Raw genomic sequence first — 21,251 nt, 5'->3', positions numbered from 1 at the left:
ATCTTCTTTAAAGCCATTGGAACCACTTGGATATCAACAGAAGGAACATGGTCACAATCCTTGTGAAAATGGAAGTGGCAGGCAAATTGTTACCCTTCCATTCCTTAAACTTCTCAACCCTCCCTAAAGTGGTCTCAAATTATATCTCTGAATTTTAGAAGCACCATTATGGTTTGCTAAGGAGCTGAGCTTTTTACTTTTATTAAAATGTTTTCTAAATTTTGATAGCTTGACCAGTGTTTAAATACTCTGATAAAGAACTTGAAAAGATTTATACAATTGATAGTTTCCAAAGGACCTTTTCATGTGCAGGTTTTTCCTAGAGCAGGGGTAGGCAACCTTGGCTCTTTTATGACTCATGTACTTCAACATGGCTGGCTCAGGAATTCTGGGAGTTGAAGTCCACAAGTCATAAAAGAGCCAAGGTTGCCTAACCCTGTCCTAGAGCATGGTTCAGTTATTATTATTAGAATCAATTCCTGAAAAGGTGGCTTTTGATGTTATTTCAATGTGTGCAGCATCTTTCACCTTTGTTACTGTTGTTGTTGTTATTGTTATTATTATTGTTGTTGTTGTTGTTAGGCCAGCAGCAGCAGGTTGTAACCAATAACCAGCAGTGGCCAGAAGGAAACAAATCAGCTAAGTTGATTGGCCTGTTGTTTTGCCAGCAAGCAAGAAATAAGATTAACTGTTGTGGTCCCATGACACAACAGCACCTCAAGTAGGCATTTCTGTATTGATATCACCTTGTCCCATTTTGTTGCAGACACTCCTGGCAAAAAAACCTAGTTTTGGGGCAGCAAAATAAGCCTTATTTTGGAGTGAGAGCCACACAAAGAAAAGCTAGATGCACAGCTGTCTTGCTGGCATGTGCCAAGGCTTTATAGAAAAAGCAGGAATTAGATTAAAATCTCACACCACACCAAATTTCTGTGGTGAACCGCAAGGAGATGGGAGCATATCAAAGCATCACAACATTATTTTTCATGCCCTAGCATTTAAGTGTAATAATTCCAGTGACAAAATGTCCTCATTAAAGTATACGTTTACTGGCATTTATTTATTTCTGTATGAGAAAATGAGATTTGTTTGCCCTTTGAAGATAATCCAAAAGATACTGACTATCAAGCATGGAATAATCTTAAAGATGGATATTATATATAAGCAAAGAAAAGGATCAGAAGCATTATCTGCATCATAGCCATAATTTAATTTACTGTAAGCAATAAAGCCTCATGTACTTTATTTTGGCAGCATGGCATATTAAGGAATAATTCAATTAATTTGGTTTTAGTGGGGAGGGGGAAGTACAGCTGTTGAATAATAATGATTCTTCACTGTGACACTGAATGGGACAGTTTATCTCTGAAAGAATGGCAGTGTATAAGAAGGATTATTTAAATAATAATAATTGTTGTTGCTGTTAGTTGCAAAGTCGTGTCCGACCCATCGCGACCCTATGGACAATGTTCCTCCAGGCCTTCCTGTCCTCTACCATCTTCTGGAGTCTATTTAAGCTCACGCCTACTGCTTCAGTGACTCCATCCAGCCACCTCATTCTCTGTCTTCACCTTCTCTTGCCCTCAATCTTTCCCAGCATTAGGCTCTTCTCCAGTGAGTCCTTCCTTCTCATTAGGTGGCCAAAGTATTTGAGTTTCAGCTTCAGGATCTGGCCTTCTAAAGAGCAGTCAGGGTTGATCTCCTCTAGGACTGACCGGTTTGATCGCCTTGCAGTCCAGAGAACTTGCAGGAGTCTTCTCCAGCACCATAGATCAAAGGCCTCAATTCATTACATTTATAAAGTCTGCTTCTGTTTCCATTTATTTTAAAAGAAATTTGACTGAATTAATCTTAACTATAATTATTCCCAACTATGCACTAAATGGAAGATAGCAAACTATTTATATGTTTGTTTGCTTATTTGTTTTGTGTAATTCTGCAGCATACAAAAAGATTCTTCGTAATTAAATTTAGGTAAGGGTAAAACATATACATTAAGCCCATAAAGGCAAACCACCAAAGCAATCAGGCAACAATCATACTTAATATTCAGATTTTATACTGTATTTTCAAGTTAAAATATTCATTTAAACTGTATACTTAAAAAAATCTTCCCTGTTATTCTGAAGTTGAAAGCAAAAATAAGTAGTTAAAATTTGATAGATGTATTTTACAAGGCTGTATAATGGGAGAGGAAAAGATTTTTATACCTTAGCTCCATCAACGTATCATTTTCCTTTGGCCCCCATTAAAATAAGAACAGGGACATTTTCTGTGCTTTGTTCAGAGACAAAAGAATGAATTACACTTATGAAGTGAAGTATAAAAAAGGCAGTAAGACTTTAATAAGGGACTAAGATGTAGATTTTGCTAACGTCACACTAATGGCTGGAGCTGCAAAATGAAACAAATAATTTAGACCCAATCCTATTTATTATAAATAAATGCTTGATTTTCTATCTTTTGCGATACTCAAAATTAGGTTATCTTCTAAGTTCTAAGTTATGGGCATTGAAAACCAACCCATAACCCAACTTCAGATGGGAGCAGGGCAAATATATATCATTATATCTCTATTGCCTTACTTATGTTGCCACATTGGATTGTCAATCAAAAATTCCATTCTAAAAGTATCCCCATATATTCATTGAACATGTAATAGGCATATGGATTATGCTAACTATGCATTACCTGTATGCTGAACTGTCCTGTCTAAAACTACCAAATCTGGATTGCAAAAAAAGATTTCTGTATCTCTTTGTTGCCATCTAATGGTCATTTGGATTTTTGCATGCTAGGTCTCTTTCCAAAGAAGCTATCAGTTGATATTGTCCCTCTTTTCTTCCTTTGTGTTATTCAGTCAAAAGTTTGTTATTTAGAGTTCAGCTATAGAAACAGAACAGAAAGACTGATATACTGGATTGTTTCATGTTTTAATGAATGTTGTTTACTCACAGCGATGCTACAGTTATTACAAAGATGATTATGCACTTTATTGTGGAATTAACACTAGGTAAAGGTTCCCCCGCACATGCGTGCTGGTTGTTTCCAACTCTAGGGGCCAGTGCTTATCTCTGTTTCAAAGCCGAAGAGCCAGCACTTGTCCGAGGACGTCTCCGTGGTCATGTGGCTGGCATGACTAGATGCCAAAGGCCCATGGAATGCTGTTACCTTCCCACCGTAGTGGTCCCTATTTTTCTACTTGCATTTTTATGTGTGTGCTGCCATCACGTGGCTGTTTTGGGAAATTATACATTATGCTAATGGGCCAGTTAATGCCTCCCTCTTTGTGATGTATTTCCCTTCTTTCTGAGCTAACTTCCTCCTTCTTGTTGGCTCTGTGCCTGATATCCTCCATAACCGGCAGACATGTGATAACCAGCAGACATGTGCTCCAGATCCACGTGCAGATGCTGTGAATTATTACCATCTTCTGACCTTGGAATACTGTACAATATCTCCTAACTCACCTTATCATGCTGTAATCTACGCTACATGCAAATAAAGGTATTTCTGGATGATCAAGGTATTTCCACGAGTTCAGCTATCTGGAAAGGGACTGTTAACAGTGATAACAAGAGATTAATCACAATACAGCAGTCTTGATTCAGAATAGTCAAAAGATGATATTTGAATTCCTTTTGTCTGCAATCTAAAGTAAGCATGTTTTCTGCTGCAAGCTTAGTCAAAAACGTAATTTGAATTCCTTCTGTCTGCTTCTAAAGTGTGCATGTTTTTCTGCAAGCAAGCAGCCAAAAAGGCTTGTTAAAATCTTACTGTCTCCTTGCCAGTGAATCACTAGCCCGTGTTTTAAGTAATTGGAGAGGCCTTGAAATACAAATGAACTCTGCTAAGATGTACTTTGAATGCTACAAATGTTCCTAATTGCAAGAGAGACTGTGTTTGTAAGCTTGAGTTTATAAAATTGAATGCAGGATCGAAACTTCCTGTCTGTCTTCTCCAAAACTGTCTTTCACCCAATTTCACTGGAAAGATCAGAGATTTACCTTTGCAAACCAATTTGTGTTCAGAGCTGAATTTTACTCAAACGGGAAAAAAAAGTTTGCCAGTTTGCTAAAATCCTTTGTTCTAAAGACTGCTGAGGGAAGCCATAAAAGGTCATAAAACAATTAACTGCCTTGGCAACCAAGCCCTTGGTTTACTGCTCAGTGAAAGAGGCCCCCACCCTTGGAATGCAAGGCTAATACAGCAGCTTGCCAGCTTGGGTTTCTGTTAAAGCAGGCAGCATGTGAAGACTTTGATTCACATTTATGGCAAGCCAGGAAAGCATCTTTATATAAATAAAAAACAACAAGTGATTTAGTTAACAGTCCTAACGCGGTGGCTCAGTGGGTTAGGACGCTGAGCTTGTCGATCAGAAGGTCGGCAGTTTGGCGGGTCGAATCCCGAGTGCCGCGTAACAGAGTGAGCGCCTGTTACTCGTCCCAGCTTCTGCCCACCTAGCAGTTCGAAAGCACGTAAAAATGCAAGTAGAAAAATAGGGACCACTCCGGTGGGAAGGTAACAGCGGTCCGTGCGCCTTTGGCATCTAGTCATGCCAGCCACATGACCACGGAGACGTCCTCGGACAAGCGCTGGCTCTTCGGCTATGAAACGGAGATGAGCACCGGCCCCTAGAGTCGGAAACGACTAGCACGCATGTGCGGGGGAACCTTTACCTTTACCTTTACTACCTAAAATATATGTTTTGAATCTCTAAAAGGGAGAATATTCAGCAAGTCTACAGTTAAGTTACTTGCAACTGGAGGCCTAAAGCAAGCAATCCTACCCACCCCTCTAGCTATAAACAAAGGAACAAGGAGCAAATTAACCTTCGTTAACAGCACAGTTTACACCCTACAGTTGACACTCTTAATATGGACAAGCACTTCCTTAAGAGTTCCAGACCAGCTCACAACTTGTGGTCCTAAGAAGAAACAATTTGGCTCACCTTGTATCCAAATGTAAGCTAGGGACAATAACAGGCTTGCTTCCAGTGACCTCTAGTGGTCAAGGGGTGAACTTTGTTCAAGTACCAATTTATGCAAGCAGCACCCCGGTGGCTGCTCAGCAAATAAAAGGCTAGTTCCCAGGCATGTGCAGAGTGCCCCCTAGTGGTCAAAGGGTGAACTTCCCTGAAGTCTCTAACCACACAGAAGGTGCCCCCTAGTGGCCAAAGGGCAAACTTCCCTAAAGTCTCTGACCACGCAGAAGGCGCCCCATGGTGGTCAAAGAGCGAAGTTCATCGAATTAGCAGCAAATATCTAGGAAGTTTTCTGAACCTATCCTAGCCATGGCGGAGTGTCCCATTGAGTCAGAAGAGCGGGTTCGACCAGACAACCCTGATTTGTACAAAGATCCTGCTGTAAAATCCAAGCGTACAGTAAGACCAACCCAGAACTGCAAAAGCCTGCACCTCCTCAACACTACAACGCAGGTGCGTTAACTGTATTCCCTACGAACAGCACACAGATCCCAAGCCTGTAAAAGCCTGCACCTCTTCAACGCCACAATACAGGTGCGCCAACACTTCAAACTGCATCACCTCTCCTCAAGAAGCCTGCCTTGGACCCAGCTGTGTTGAACAACTTTCGTCCAGTCTCCAACCTTCGCTTTCTTGCGAAGGTTGTTGAGAATGTGGTGGCGCATCAGCTCCCTCTGGTCCTGGATGAAGCGGATTATCTGGACCCGTGCCAATCGGGTTTCAGGCCCGGGTACAGCACGGAGACGGCATTGGTCGCTCTGGTGAATGATCTCTGGAGGGCCCGGGATAGGGGATATTCCTCTGTCCTAGTCCTATTAGACCTCTCGGCGGCTTTCGATACCATCGACCATGGTATCCTGCTACGGCGTCTCAGGGGATTGGGAGTGGGAGGCACGGTTCTTCGGTGGTTCTCCTCCTATCTCCTGGGACATTCGCAGTCGGTGTTGGCAGGGGGGCAGAGATCGGCCCCTAGGTCTCTCGTTTGTGGAGTTCCTCAGGGGTCGGTTCTCTCGCCTCTCCTGTTCAACATCTACATGAAACCGCTGGGTGAGATCATTCATGGTTTTGGAGTTGGGTATCATCAATATGCTGATGATACCCAACTTTTCATTTCGACCCCAAACCACCCCAGTGATGCCCTCGCTGTGATGTCCCGTTGCCTGGAGGCGGTTCGGGTCTGGATGGGGAGGAACAGACTTCAACTCAACCCTGACAAGACTGAGTGGCTGTACATTCCGGCATCCCGGGATATTCAAAATGTTCCATCACTTTCTATGGGGGGTGAGTCTTTACCCCCTGTGGATAGGGCTCGCAACTTGGGAGTCCTCCTAGACTCACGGCTTACCTTAGAAGATCATATAGTAGCCGTGACTAGGGGGGCTTTCGCACAGGTTCGCCTGGTGCGTCAGTTGCGGCCCTATCTAGACCGGGATGCCCTGTGTACGGTCACTCATGCGCTCGTGACCTCTCGTCTTGACTATTGCAATGCTCTCTACATGGGGCTTCCCTTGAAGACCACTCGGAGGCTCCAACTGGTACAGAATGCAGCCGCGAGAGTTGTCTTGGGAGTTTCCCGGTACTCCCATGTTACACCTTTGCTCCGCGAGTTGCATTGGTTACCAGTTGTCTTCCGGGTGAGGTTCAAGGTCTTAGTGATGGTTTTTAAGTCCTTACATGGCATGGGTCTGGAATACCTCGGAGACCACCTGCTGCTGGCGTCGACTCCCCTCCGCCCTGTGCGTTCCCACAGAGAGGGCCTCCTCAGGGTGCCTCCAATCAGAGAATGTCGACTGGTGGCCCCCAGGGGGAGGGCCTTCTCTGTGGGCGCCCCGGCTCTGTGGAATCAATTGCCGGTTGAGCTCCGGATGGCACCGGATCTCCGCTCCTTCCGGCGCGGGTTAAAGACCCATTTGTTTGAACAGGCTGGCCTGGCCTGATGGGGAGTTACTTAGGGTTTTAATATTTGTATATATTTTTATTGTTTTTACTTTGGGCAATAATTTAATTCTTTTTTAACATTTGTACTTTTGTAGTTTTATGATATGCCCTGTTCACCGCCCTGAGTCCCTCGGGAGAAGGGCGGTATAAAAATTTAATAAAACCTAAAACCTAAACCTAAACCTACTACCAATGACATTGTAACTTCCAGCAATGAACAACGGTTGAATTGACAGCCAGCACAAGCCTTAGGGACTACACCACAGCTAGACGCTCTTTCAACAGCATTCTATCCTGGTATACCTCACCCTTATTCACCAGAGAACTTTCACACCCAAGGGGTACGACAGGTTTCTTTGGCATCAAGGAGTGAGAGATCACCGCAGCTGAATGCTCTTGCAACATCATCCTATCCTGGCATACCTCACCCTTATTCACCAAAGAACTTTCACGCCCAAGGGGTCCCACAAGTTTCTTTGGCATCAAGGAGTGAGAGATCAGACCATTCTGACTACGCCAGAACAAAGAACGCTATGGTGTTTCTTTCCCCATTCTCATATTTTTGCAGGTTCATCAGCCACCAAGCCTGGAGAAGAAATGATCCCAGCTTCAACTACGGTGAACCCAGTGTGCCTGCTTCATCATCATCACCAAGGCAATCCATAGCAACCACCTGCATCCAACCCTGCTTCAATTATGGCGGGGAGCAACATGGCGGGGAGCAACAAGCTCACGCTCCAGTCACAAAGGTCTCATCTTCACCCCAATCTTCAAGTCAGAGACCTTGTTCTATTTAAGGACCATCAAGCTCAAGAATTGAAAGGCACCAACAACTTTCATCAGACTATCGCAGAACTTGTCTTGCTTTTGCCTCTTGAAGACTGAATTCGTCACCTTTCCTGGTTGGATCCTGACTCCAAGAAGAAAATTTATTTGAACTTTAATCTAGACTACTTGCAGCCTGTAATGGCAGTTTCTATTATTGCAATATGTATGCATGTTTATTTTTTATATCTCTCAGGTTTTATGTCTTATATATCTCATGTTTATTTTTTATATCTCTCAGGTTTATGTCTATATCTCAGGTTTATTACTTATATCTCTCAGGTGTTTATGACAACTAGCAAACCACAAACGTTTATTTGCATTGAATAACTACAGTTATATGATTTTATATGGTGGTATTATGAAATACCAGACAGGGAGTGTGCTGCCACCACGTGGCTGTTTTGGGAAATTATACATTATGCTAATAGGCCAGTTAATGCCTCCCTCTTTGTGATGTATTTCCCTTCTTTCTGAGCTAACTTCCTCCTTCTTGTTGGCTCTGTGCCTGATATCCTCCATAACCGGCAGACATGTGATAACCAGCAGACATGTGCTCCAGATCCACGTGCAGATGCTGTGAATTATTACCATCTTCTGACCTTGGAATACTGTACAATATCTCCTAACTCACCTTATCGTGCTGTAATCTATGCTACATGCAAATAAAGGTATTTCTGGATGATCAAGGTATTTCCACGAGTTCAGCTATCTGGAAAGGGACTGTTAACAGTGATAACAAGAGATTAATCACAATACAGCAGTCTTGATTCAGAATAATGTGCTTTCGAACTGCTAGGTTGGCAGAAGCTGGGACGAGTTAACAGGCACTCACTCTGCTACGTGGCACTCGGGATTCGACCCACCAAACTGCTGACCTTCTGATCAACAAGCTCAACGTCTTAACCCACTGAGCCACACCGCGTCCCGGAATTAACCCTAACAACGCTAAAACTAACAACATTATTAGTTTTCTATTGGAAATGTTTTTATTGATTTATTTTTATCCCGCCTTTATCATTTTTATAAAAAAAACTCAAGACTTTTTTTTAACACCTACTACTCATTCCTACTTTCTTTTCCCCACAAAAGCAACCCCATGAGGCAGGTTGGGCCAAGACAGAGTAACTGGCCCAAAGTCACCCAGTTCATGCTTAAGATGGACCAAGAAATTAGAGTCTCCCAGTTCCTAACCAGATGTTTTAATCAATAGACAAAATTGGCTAGTTTACCACTAAACCAAATCACATAACTTGCGGTTGAGGAGGAGACACGTAGCTCAGTTCTAGAGCATCTGGGAATTTCCATTAGATCTCTAGGATGCTACTTTCAATTATTGTTGACAACATTAGGCTAGATCACTGGATAGAATAGCATCATATTGCCTTGGAGTAGTGTTACATATGTGTAAACTAATTGCCAATATGGTATCACTGAACTTCATTTTTTCTCTAGGAACTTCCCTAATTTGAAGTAATCTTGGGTAGCAGTTATCAAGAAAGCATTGTTCCCAAATGCTCCTTCTTATACAACATGTGCATTTTGTATGTCTTTATTTCTTTACAACCCTACATTACCACTGAACTGAGAAATGCATTTCCTTTATAGCTGCTTTGAAACAGTCTTCACAGTTTATCTTTGTGCCTAATTCTTTGCAGCTGTTCCCAGCTGCAGAATCTACTGGTGTGCTCAACATACAAGGGAAGCTGATTGTAGCAGCCAATTGTTATAGAATCATTTTGCCATTTCTGCTTTTTTCCGCTTAATCCCTTTTTGCTAGCCACGATTCTAGGAGTGCCTCACAAAAAAACAGATGGCAGTAAGTGATACATTCTGTAATTGTGGGCAGTTCATGGTACAGGATAACAATGAGATAAGGACTAGGCAACTCAAACTCTTCCAGACCAGCAGCTGTGCTGCTGCTGCTGCTATTTTAACCCTTTTAAAACTCTACATAGAGTTCTTACATGTTTGCAAATATTCAGTTAGCAAAGTGATGTTCATGGCCATACATCTGTCACATAAAAACAAAGGCATGGACTCATTCCAACACTTCTGAAAGTCATCACGTTAGGAAAAGGTAACTTAAAATCTCAGAGCAAGTCAGACCTTGTTTGTCAAGACATTGTTTACTTTTATTTGTTTTATTCATTTATCTTTTGTGTTTCTTGACCACCCATCTCCCTCAAGGAAGAACTCTTTGGGAGATAATACTTGCTTCTTCTAATGGCCTTTCAACAGATTATTGGCCTAACTGCAGATTATTTAACCTACAGCCATATGAACCTTTGTGGCTCTCAAGAGCAGCAAATACAGGACCTGTCTCTGGAATCCATCTCAACAATAGTACTAATATGACTTCAAGTTTACTCCAAGAATTATGTTTTCCAAACTACTATAACTTCTAAAACTTCAATATATTTTCAAGTTTCTTTTATTTGAGGAGTTTACTTTCTGAACTTCATAAAGATACCTTGTCTAAGAAGAACTATCCTTTCAACCCCAGAGAGAAGAGGTCTTCAACAGAGCAGCTTTCATGTAAATTGTATCTATCCTCAATTTTCTGACAGACTCTGGAAAGTGGCATGCTTCACATTAATCCATTTGAGCACCTTCTGCCATTTTGTATTTCCCCATAAATGTTTGCATCCATCCATCCATCCATCCATCCATCCATCCATCCATCCATCTTTCTATCTATCTATCTATCTCTATCTATCTATCTATCTATCTATCTATCTATCTATCTATCTATCTATCTATCTATCTATCTATCTATCTATCTATCAATCTATCAATCTATCTATCTATCTATCTATCTATCTATCTATCTATCTATCTATCTATCTATCTATCTATCTATCTATCTATCTATCTCTATCACTTATAGCCAATGTCATACAAAGTGACTCTGGGCAGTGTTACTATAGATATTGCAAACTACCTTATATTTCCTCTTTTGAACTGTAAGCAAAAATGGCAGATTGAGTCCCATTTAGTCTTCTAAAAGTTGATAGGAAGAAGCTTCTGCACACATTGCATGCAACACATATTACATTTTCCAAATAAGGGCCCTCAAAGAGACATGTAAAAACATGGCCACTTTTTCCATTTTTAGGAGGACCTATGAAATGGTCTAAAGGGCTACCTCAGACAAAACTTCACTGAATTGGAGCATGCCTTCAGAATTTTACCAGCCATTAATAAATAGGTCTCTATCACTCAGCATGAAGAGGAAGAGATGATGGATTAATGTCGGTGTTGTTTTGGATGAAAGTCAGTGCTGCTGTATCATACGAGTACAAATTTTATTGGTTGGTCTACCTGTCTGCTTTTTTACGTGTTTTCCATTTATGCAGATCAATTTGTGTTCACTCACTATTATAAATTGTAACAGCTTAATATATATCATAGTTCCACCTTTTATTGGCTGAGGGTGTATTTAAAAATTCAATAAATGTGTGTTTGGCAAAGTACCTTTTAAAACAACATACTCTTCCAAAATTAATTTAAACAAAAAAACCAAAAAGTAATCCTAGGGCCAATTATTTGTTTAAGCCCGATTGAAATCAGAGGGATTTTCTTTATGGTAAATATGCATGCTTGACAAAACCTGAGCTTCTTATAAAATCTCAGTTCCTTTTCCAGCTTAGTTAAAGTAAACTTGCGTAAAACTGATCTTCTGGATAACTAGTGTAATTTTCAATAAGTCAGATATAAGAACAGAGTAAAATAATACAGGTTGACTCTGATATTTATCCTTAATTGTGGTATTATGACTAACTTAATGTTTTTGCCATAAATGCAAAATAATATTTAACATATATTATTATATGCACAGACATATCAAGTAAATTAATGCTTCATAAAGTTACAGAATATGTCATTATGCATTATCAGAATTAAGATGTTTATTAACTTTTGGGACTAAACGTTTTAAATAAATACCAAGAAATAATCATTCAAAACAGCATCTCATTTAGGAAAACTATTTTTTAGGTAGGGATGGGATTTGTTAAATAAGTTTTAAACAAATGACGTAACTATCAAATTACTCCTGTTTTGCACTGTTTTAGCTCCATATCACTTTTAAAGTATGTTGCATGTACAACTCAGTGTCTCTTGAGCAGCTGATTTACTTCCAGATCAGCTACTGGAAGTAAGAGGATCTCCCCAGTGGTGGGATTCAAATATGTGAACAACCGGTTCTCTGTATGGATGCTGCTTCCGGAAGTCCATTCTGGGCCTGGGCAACAAAAAATTAGATACTGGTTCTGCTGAAGTGGTGCGAACCGGCTGAATCCCACTACTGGATCTCCTTGAAGACAGTTTTTGACTAGAACTCTGTGAAGCTTCCTCCATTGGAGGAAATCTTATCTATCTCACTTCATGGGATTGCAGCCACCTTCCCACAAAAAGTCCTAAAAGCCAAATTCTTGACAGCTCTATATTTCCCCTCAATAGCTCAGTTGAAGCAAGCAGGGAGGAAACTAAGAAGCGTTCACTGATTTTCCTCTTGCTGTCTTGGAGCTAAAGGATTTTTAGCACACCCATCTTCTTCCTCAATCCAATCTTCCTGTCATCCTCTTGCCATTCTACCATTGGGAACTTTCTGTAATCAGAATATCTAGATTTTAGGAATAAATGAGGAGTAGGGAGATAGAAGAGGAAATCCGATATTCCAAGGTCAAAGCCATATCGCCAATATTAAGAGATGTAGATCCAAAAAAACATTGTGACTGCTAACATGTTTTTTTTTAAGGAAATAAGAAGTTGTTCTCCAGCTTGACAGATCTGATCAGAAGGAGTTATAAATTGCTGTATTTCTTTAGTAGATTTTTTAAAAAAAATATATTCCCAACCTGTACATTCGATGCAGAGGTTCTAAAAGTCTTCTAATATTCTTCCAATATAAAATAGAAGGGAATGCATTATTTATTTTACTCTCTAATAACCTGTGTGTGCGCATGAAAGAGAGAGAGGTGGGAGGGAGGGAGAGGGAGAGGGAGAGAGAGACTTTGAGGTTATTTTTGTGTTGACTCCTGGCAACTACCTGGACTAGCAGGATTTGCCTGCAATTTTCTTGAGAAGATTTTGGATTTGCCGTTGCCTCTTCCTAGGGATAAGAGAGGGTCATTGGTCCAGCTGGTTTTGTGGCTACGTTTGGACTATAACTCACAATCTCCCAGTTTCTAGCCTAGTGCCTTAACCACTATACACACCTGACCCTCCCTGGTGACAGAAAGTGCACAACTTGGGAAGCTCAACCTTTTTTTTCATATATTGCACTGGAAGCCTAGCTGCCAGATGATAAATAACTGGTTCAGCTTCTGCCAGTGCTTTCTTGTAAGCAGGAAAGTACCTTCTAGGAGATTGAACCTGTGAGAGCTATATAAAGCACTCGAGGAGGAACTTCACAAAGTCCATCAGTGCAATACAAACTGACAGACAAACAAATAAGTAACACCCCTTTTCAAAATAATAAGGCAATTGCAGCCTTCATTTTCGTAGCAGTCCAGGATAAATATCATCTGTAACTGTGCACACCTTTGACACAGAGACAGTTAGGGACAATCTTCCAAGTGTTACTGATTGGGGAAACCTTTTGACCTTAAGATCTCTTAGAATTGATTCTTCAGGCTTCTGGGTAGGATGACTCATGTAATAAAAATGAGTGCATCATAGTTATATGAAATCATGTTTCTTCTTTACAAAAAAAAAAGGTTTAACAAGGCAATTAATTTCCTTCCTATTTAGAAGTGCTACTGAATTTGAGTATAATTTACATATAAATAGAATGGCAGTATTTTACTCTGTTTTTTTGTTTTGTTTTTTTTCACCAATCTCTCTAATTCTTCTACAAACTATTCTATGGCACCCTCTGCTGTCAAATTAAGCAATACACAAACCACAAGGATTAACCCCTATAACAAAGTGTGAAACTGGCACTTTATAGCTTTAGGTTGAAGGCACAAAGCTGTAAAAAAGGTAGTTGTTGCTTAATACTGTTACCTTTTTGTCAATCAGAATCGGACAGAAGTGTGAAATGATGCATCTTCCCTTTCCCATTTCTGGATCACATGGAGATTGAGCATCCAAAGGACTTTGTGGGCAGCTGGGATTCCCAGTCCCAAATCTTCATGAATCCAGTTTTAATGCTCACCCAGATGGTTGCAGCCAGTTTTGGCAATTTTTAGAACTTTTGGAAATCAATATCCTATGAGCGTGGAATTATTTCAATGCCTACAAGTCTAGAACATACAGAGAACGATCACCCTACCTGTTTTTGCTCTTTCTGGCCATAAAGGATCAAATCAATACCCGCTTGCCTGCCAATCTTCACATTTCTTCTAGTCCCCTAAATTCTATGTCTTCTCCTGTTAACCAGAGACAGAGACAGAAACAGAGAAGGAAGTGGAAATAAATTGCTAGCATTTCTCTGTGTTTCTGTATTGGTGGTAAATTTGGGGGTGTCTTCAGGAAGTCAAAAAATCAAGATAGTGGCAATGACCTTATAATTGAGATACTTTTTTAAAGGATGTCACATATAAAATAAAGATTGTGTTAAAAAAAACAAAAAAACCCACATCTTAATTTTTTGGAATCCCTCCTCCGGGTGAGATTCAAGGTGCTGGTTATGACCTACAAAGCCCTACATGGCATGGGTCCGGATTACCTACGGCAGCACTGCTGCCGGCATCAACTTCCCTCCGTCCAGTGTGCTCCCACAGAGTGGGCCTCCTCAGGGTGCCTCCGATCAGAGAATGTCGATTGGTGGCCCCCAGGGGGAGGGCGTTCTCTGTGGGTGCGCCAGACCTGTGGAACTGCTTGCCGGTTGAGCTCCGGATGGCTCCCGACCTTCGCTCCTTCCGGCGCGATTTAAAAACTTATTTATTTGAACAATCTGGCCTGGTCTGATGGGTTTAGGGTTGGATTTAGTTTTAACACACTTTTAGTATTGTATTATATTGGGCATAATTATTTAATTCTTTTTAACTCTTTTTTAACTTTTGTATTTACATTTTGATATTTATTGCCCTGTACACCGCCCTGAGTCCTTCGGGAGAAGGGCGGTATAAAAAATTAATAAATAATAAAATAAAATAATAATAATACTTCTAGGCCAATTCATGCTGCCTTCCAAACTTCTAATTCTAACATGCTGGTCATTGTGTCTTTGGGCTCTTTTGACTAACATGTAAATTACTTCATTGCAGTCATTATTCAGCACAAGAGAATTGATATTCAAATATTCAAAATATCCAAAGCTCAATCAGAACATGCTAATAGTCTTGTTCAGACTTGGCATATATTTTTACCTGATAATGCCAACCTGACAGTAGGAGCCGGGAGAGAGAATCGGAAAAGAATACCATCCAATGAAATCACAGACTGAGCACAAAGCAAGAGCAAGTTGCCATATCTGAAGTGAAATCCACTGCTTTGAAGCATCCACAGATAAAACACCAGTGGCCCAGGAGTGTACTGAAATTGGTTGCAACTGCAAGGCTTTCGTGATGATGTCACTTGATCCTTCTAATGATGTCATCTTTTCTCACTACAACTTTACCAGGAAATCCCCTAAGGTTCTGCAATAACTGTGAATCTGGAAAAAGCTTTGCCCCACTGTGTGATTACAACTCTCTAGGGAAACACTGGTAGGACATTTTGAAAATTGTGATCTTTGCACTTCCAGAAGATCTCAAGTTGGGGAAAGCTACTCTAGTGTATTAGATTTGTGCCTACTATCGATTAATTAAACAATAACAACAACAATAATAAAGTTGGAAAGAACCTTGGAGGTCATCCAGTCCAACCCCCTGCTCAAGCAGGAAACACTATACTATTTCATACAAATGGCTATCCAGTCTCTTCTTTAAAACTTCCAGTGTTGGAGCATTCACAGCTTCTGAAGGCAGCTTGTTCCACTGATTAACTGTTCTAACTGTCAGGAAGTTTCTCCTTAGTTCTAGGTTGCTTCTCTCCTTGATTAGTTTCCATCCGTTGCTTCTTGCCCTGCTTTGGAGAATAGCTTGACTCCCTCCTCTTTGTGGCAGGCCCTGAGATATTGGAACACTGCTATCATGTTCCCCCTCATCCTTCTCTTCATTAGACTAGACATACCCCATGCCAGCAACCGTTCCTTAAATGTTTTAACCTCCAGTCCCCTAATCATCTTTGTTGCTCTTCTCTGTACTCTTTCTAGAGTCTCAACATCTTTTTTACATCGTGGTGACCAAAACTGGATGCAGTATTCCAAATGTGGCCTTATTGTGAGATGTATTAAAAGTGAAGGGTCAACATTCAGGAAGAATCTCAGCTTTAACAAGATAGGTACAGTGTAAGTTTTTCCCGGTAAGGACTGAAGAATTTGGATTCTGAAATGCATATCCAACACTGGAGAAGCAACTGTTACTTTGGTGCTTCATGCAGAGGCTGTCATGTGTCCATAATCCTATTTCCTTCTAGGAAAACAATAGGTTTACTGTGAGTTTATGGCATTGGTCTGTCAATCAGTTTGGCTCCTATCACCAAAGTTCTTTTCTTACCCCTGGCCTCTCACTTCTACTTGACCATAAGCCCTACAGTGAACTTGTATGGTTTGATTCAGACAATGCCAGCGCCTCTGCTCACGTGCTCATCCTGCTGGAGTTGCAGTCTGTGGGTGAACATCTTGTTTTTGCATTTGCTTTCAGCATTTGTTCCTGCAGCTGACCCAGGGCAGAACATTTTGCTTGTGTTCCAGAAAAGGACAGCTGCACCACAAATTACCTTAAAACCCCTTGCTTCAGGGATTAGCCAACCACAGTCAAGTGTGTGTATCTAAGAAAATGGGACGTTTGGTATTATAAACATGATTATTAACCTTTTATTTACTAGACACATTTTTAATTAAAAAAAATTTCCTCAGGGTAAGCATTCTCATTGTTGGTGATAAATTCTTTAAAGAAGGGTTGATTTGTTGTATAGGAATAGGGGGAGGGGAAGCATTTATCTGAATTTTCATCTAGGTTTCCTTAATGTTATGATTCTAAAACTAATAGATGAACTAAAATGTTGATATTCAGAACTTCCTGAACTTGTGATGCAGTTCTCCATTTCTTAAAAATGCATTTCTAATGAGAAAGGGTGCATAAATACTCATAGAGTAACATATAAAACTGGGTCATCTTAGGAGAAATTACCCACAAAGATGTATATAAAGTTAACATATTTGCATATACAATTGTATATTTTTGTGTTGATATTTGTTTAAAAAAGTGAACTGATTCAGAAAGAAAAGTGAAATGAAGTTAAGGTGGGCAAAATTATACTTCTGTGTAGAACTCTGTTTTATATATAATACTAATTTGTCTTCTGTTTGTTATTTGGGCATTTATGTACCAAAAGTCACAGATAGTTGCATTCCACAGCACAGAATAATAAAGACAGGTTTGCCAAAATATTATGTATTTTTGTTTTGTGATATGAGAACAACATGCAGTCATCCTTGACTTGCGATCTTCTGGCATTTATTTAGATAAGCAAAAAAACACAAAGATGCAAATCAACTGTTATATATTTTTTTCTTTTTTATCTATTTTGAGGAAAAGAAAGAAAGAAAGAAAGAAAGAAAGAAAGAAAAAAAAAAGAAAAGAAAAGAAAAGAAAAGAAAAGAAAAGAAAAGAAAAGAAAAGAAAAGAAAAGAAAAAGAAAGCATCAATGTTATATCCCATTAAAGGAAAGTGAATCTGTAGAAAAAATGTTTAGCATAGTCTTAATTTATACATTTGTATACCTCCACCATATGCATATCAAATATTGTAGTCATTCAGAACAGACCTCTGGAGAAGGCTGGGAAGAGCTAAAAGGGTTAAAACACTGATGCACTCTTGCAAACGTTAGTGGATCATCTTTCAACAATGGAAGTAAAATCAGCATGGCACTTGAATTTTCCATGGTTGAACCTTGAACGTGAATCATTATATTACAGTGTAGTTACTGATTTCAACAGGAAAAGGATTAAGCTCAGAAAATCAGGTTAGGAACATGAAACCTGACTGAGGAAAATGGCACTTTTCTGGTGCTAAAAATCTCTTATGTTATGTAAAAATAGATTAAAATTGCAGGCAAGAGATTCAACCATTTTGAAAATGTTGCGTGTCATCTGGGAAACTACCAAAAGGTAAAGTAGTAGTAATAGTGGCATTCTGGACAAGTGTAACATATTTTAATATCTTTTAATATCTACAATGACATCCTCAAAAGCATAGATCATCAAAATAATTTTATTTCACAGGAGCTCTCATCATTTCTTAACTTCTTAGTTGGGTAAGCTTACTTGAAAAACAACAATGTTGAGTCAATGTCTAAACTGACACACTGTTTCGCTGGGAATTTACCTCAGGTTATACAATTTTGGAAACAAAATAATGCTAGATTATTATATCTGGCACTGGCTTCATGATTAGAATTTTCTTTTGCAAAAGTATGAGAAAGACCTTGATGAATCAAATAGAATGTCAACGTTTTCAACGTTCTGCTGAGTCAGAACTTTCCCTGGCTATTTTCCAATATAGGCAGACTATGACATGATTCCGTAGTTTAGGAGAAGCACAGTGCTTGGATTCAATTCCAAATATACCTTTAGAGGAAGTGAAAGTGCAAATGTAACACTTGTCTGGAACTTTTTAATGTATATTTTTTCCAGGATGATATAGCAGCCGCAGAGAGAAGTCTTAGGGAAAGAGGTAGCTGCTTTAAGAAAAGTTGCTGACAGGTGCTACCTGCACACCTTCATCACATTTGAAGAACCATTCTGGAATTGAATCAGAAGTGTTGCATAGTAGTTGACTTACAACAGTTCATTTAGAGACTGTTTGAATTTAGAACGGGCTTGAAAAAAGGGACTTATAACCGTTTTTACCACACTTATGGCCGTTGCAGCAATCCCCTGATCATGTGATCAAAATTCAGATGCTTGGCAACTGACTCATGTTTATGATGGCTGCAGTGTCACGTGATCATCTTCTGTGACCTTCTGACAAGCAAAGTCAATGGGGAAGCCAGATTCACTTCACAACCGTGTGACTAACTTAACAACTGCAGTGACTCAACTTAACACCTGTGTCAAGAAAAGTCATAAAATGGGGCACAACTCACTTAACAAATGTTTCACTTAACAACAGAGATGTTGGGCTCAATTGTGGTCATACGTTGAGGACTACCTGTAGTTAATATCCAGCAGGTACTGTATATCCTGAAGCTGAATCATCATCACCATCATCTCAAGAAAACAAACTTTCTGTGGAAATCTTGGTTGGGTCTCAGCAATATATGTTTATAGTGTAGCTATTGTTTTACAACAAAATAAGGCAAAATATAAGGAAGGAAATAGAACTTGATATTTCAGTTTAGACCATAATATTCTATACCAATTATTATTATTATTTTATAGGTAAGTAAATGGAAGATGAAATGTTCTATGTTTAAATTATTTTATTGACTGGTTTGGTATTAAATGGGGAGGGGAAAAAGAGTCTGGGAAACCATATATTAAAGCAAACAGACTTTCTAAGATAGATTTGGCAGTGGTCATGCATCTGACATCATGTCCAGTCTGTTCCCAAGTACCTCTTGGTGAAATAATAATCTTGGTGGGATTTACCCTAAGTCCTCATATTAAAAGCAGAACTTTTGAAGGAGGATTTTCATAAACTGCATTTTGCACTAACTATTATCTTGCACACCCCTGCTAAAGAAACTCAACCTCAAATGACGTATTAAGTTAAAATAGAATAGATGAGCAATAAGCAAGGCTCAGCCTTTATTAAGTAAGCACATAAGTCAACTAAGCTGATGAGGAGAAGGAATTTGCAAGAGTGTAATGAGAGATATGTCCTCAGTGACATAGTGGCTAAAACAGTGACTGGAAAAGCATTACTTTAGAGCGCCTAGTAGATCGCTCTGCTCTGGGGGCAGCACCTGGCTGACCTTGAGACTGATCTCATAAAGGTTCAGACTTCCTTGTACTTGGATGGCACACTACTAGGAAATCCCAGGGTCCAAAAGCCAAATTAGCAAGTTAAGAACAAAAATCCTGGAGAATAAAAAAGTAGATTATTTTCATATTGTTGTCAAGAAAATGTCATGAACATGGTATGTAGAACTGAATTGAGTAGAACTCAGGGAACACTTTTCTTTGAAATGAGTGTCATGTCACTGAAACATGGTGGCAAAATGGCTACATTTTGGCAATGCAATATTTTTCCTGTCCCTTTCAGGTTTGGGAGTGATTTTAAGTGTGAAAATGGGGATAGTTTGCTTCGCAGATGCCTTTCCTTCTAATCCCCAATAGCAATAGAACTGAGATTTATATACCGCTTCATAGTGCTTTATAGTACTCTCTGGGCAGTTTACAGAATCAGCCTATTGCTCCAACAATCTGGGTTCCCATTTTACTAACCTTGGAAGGATGGAAGGCTGAGTCAACCTTCAATCAGGATTGAATCCAGACTATGGGCAGAGTCTGCCTGCAATACTGCATTCTAACCTCTGTGCCATCAGAGCTCCAATATTAACCCTATCCCAGAAGCTCCAAAATGGGCTATTTTCCACCGAGGCTAAAGTATCACTGGATTATCTCTGATGCACTTTCCAAAGATTTGGGGACTGAGTTGTTACTTGACCAGTCCCTAAAATGTTGCCCACCCTTGGATTAGGAAATAGCCATGAGTGGAAACAAAGTCAATCCTTTTTCCCCCTAATCAGATTAATTCATGTATGAGTAAACCAATATTTACACAGGGCCGTATGCCGATATGGGATCACATAAAAATATGAAGTGGATTAGATCTAAATAAGGTCGTAGGAAAGTTTTTACTGCTTTCTCTCCTGCAGTCATTGTGCCTCCACTAGAAAATGCTCAGAAAGTACGAAAATCTAGGAGGGGATTGGATTTGGGGCTAAAAATGAATGGGGAAAAATATTTCTATTTACTTTCTTCTGCCATTAAGTTTGTTCATTCTATGATAAGGATAGGTTCAGGTGTCCCAAAGGTGCTTTTTCAAGAGGCAACAGGATTTTCTTTGTTTTTTCTTGAAGACATTTCACTTCTCATCCAAGTTCTTAAGTACTTCTCATCCAGTTCTGAAGAAGTGCCTTTTGAAAAAGCACCTTTGGGACAACTGTGACGTGGATGGCTGAGAATCTCCATAGACAAGGTAGGTTCAGGTCAAACCCAGTTTATTTCTAATTGTTGACATTATCAGATGAGAACAATATTATGAAATATTATGAAATCTGGATTTTAAAATTCAGAATTAAACCAATGCATACCACCTGAACGCCTTGTGAAAGGAGAGAAAAGAGAGAGCACCATTGGAAGGGATGAAGCTTGAAGAATGGATTACAAGAGTCCAAAAGACCAAGCAGGCAGAAAGACCTATTTTATCAGACCTATTTTATCAGAAACATAAAAATATTTCACGCTGTTTCTGAACTGGGGAAGCTGTTTTTACAGGGA

Source organism: Vipera berus, assembly GCF_964194415.1.
Source record: "Vipera berus genome assembly, chromosome: 1".
NCBI lineage: Eukaryota > Metazoa > Chordata > Lepidosauria > Squamata > Viperidae > Vipera > Vipera berus.
The sequence above is the reverse complement of the archived record's forward strand: the minus strand, read 5'-3'. Positions refer to the sequence as shown.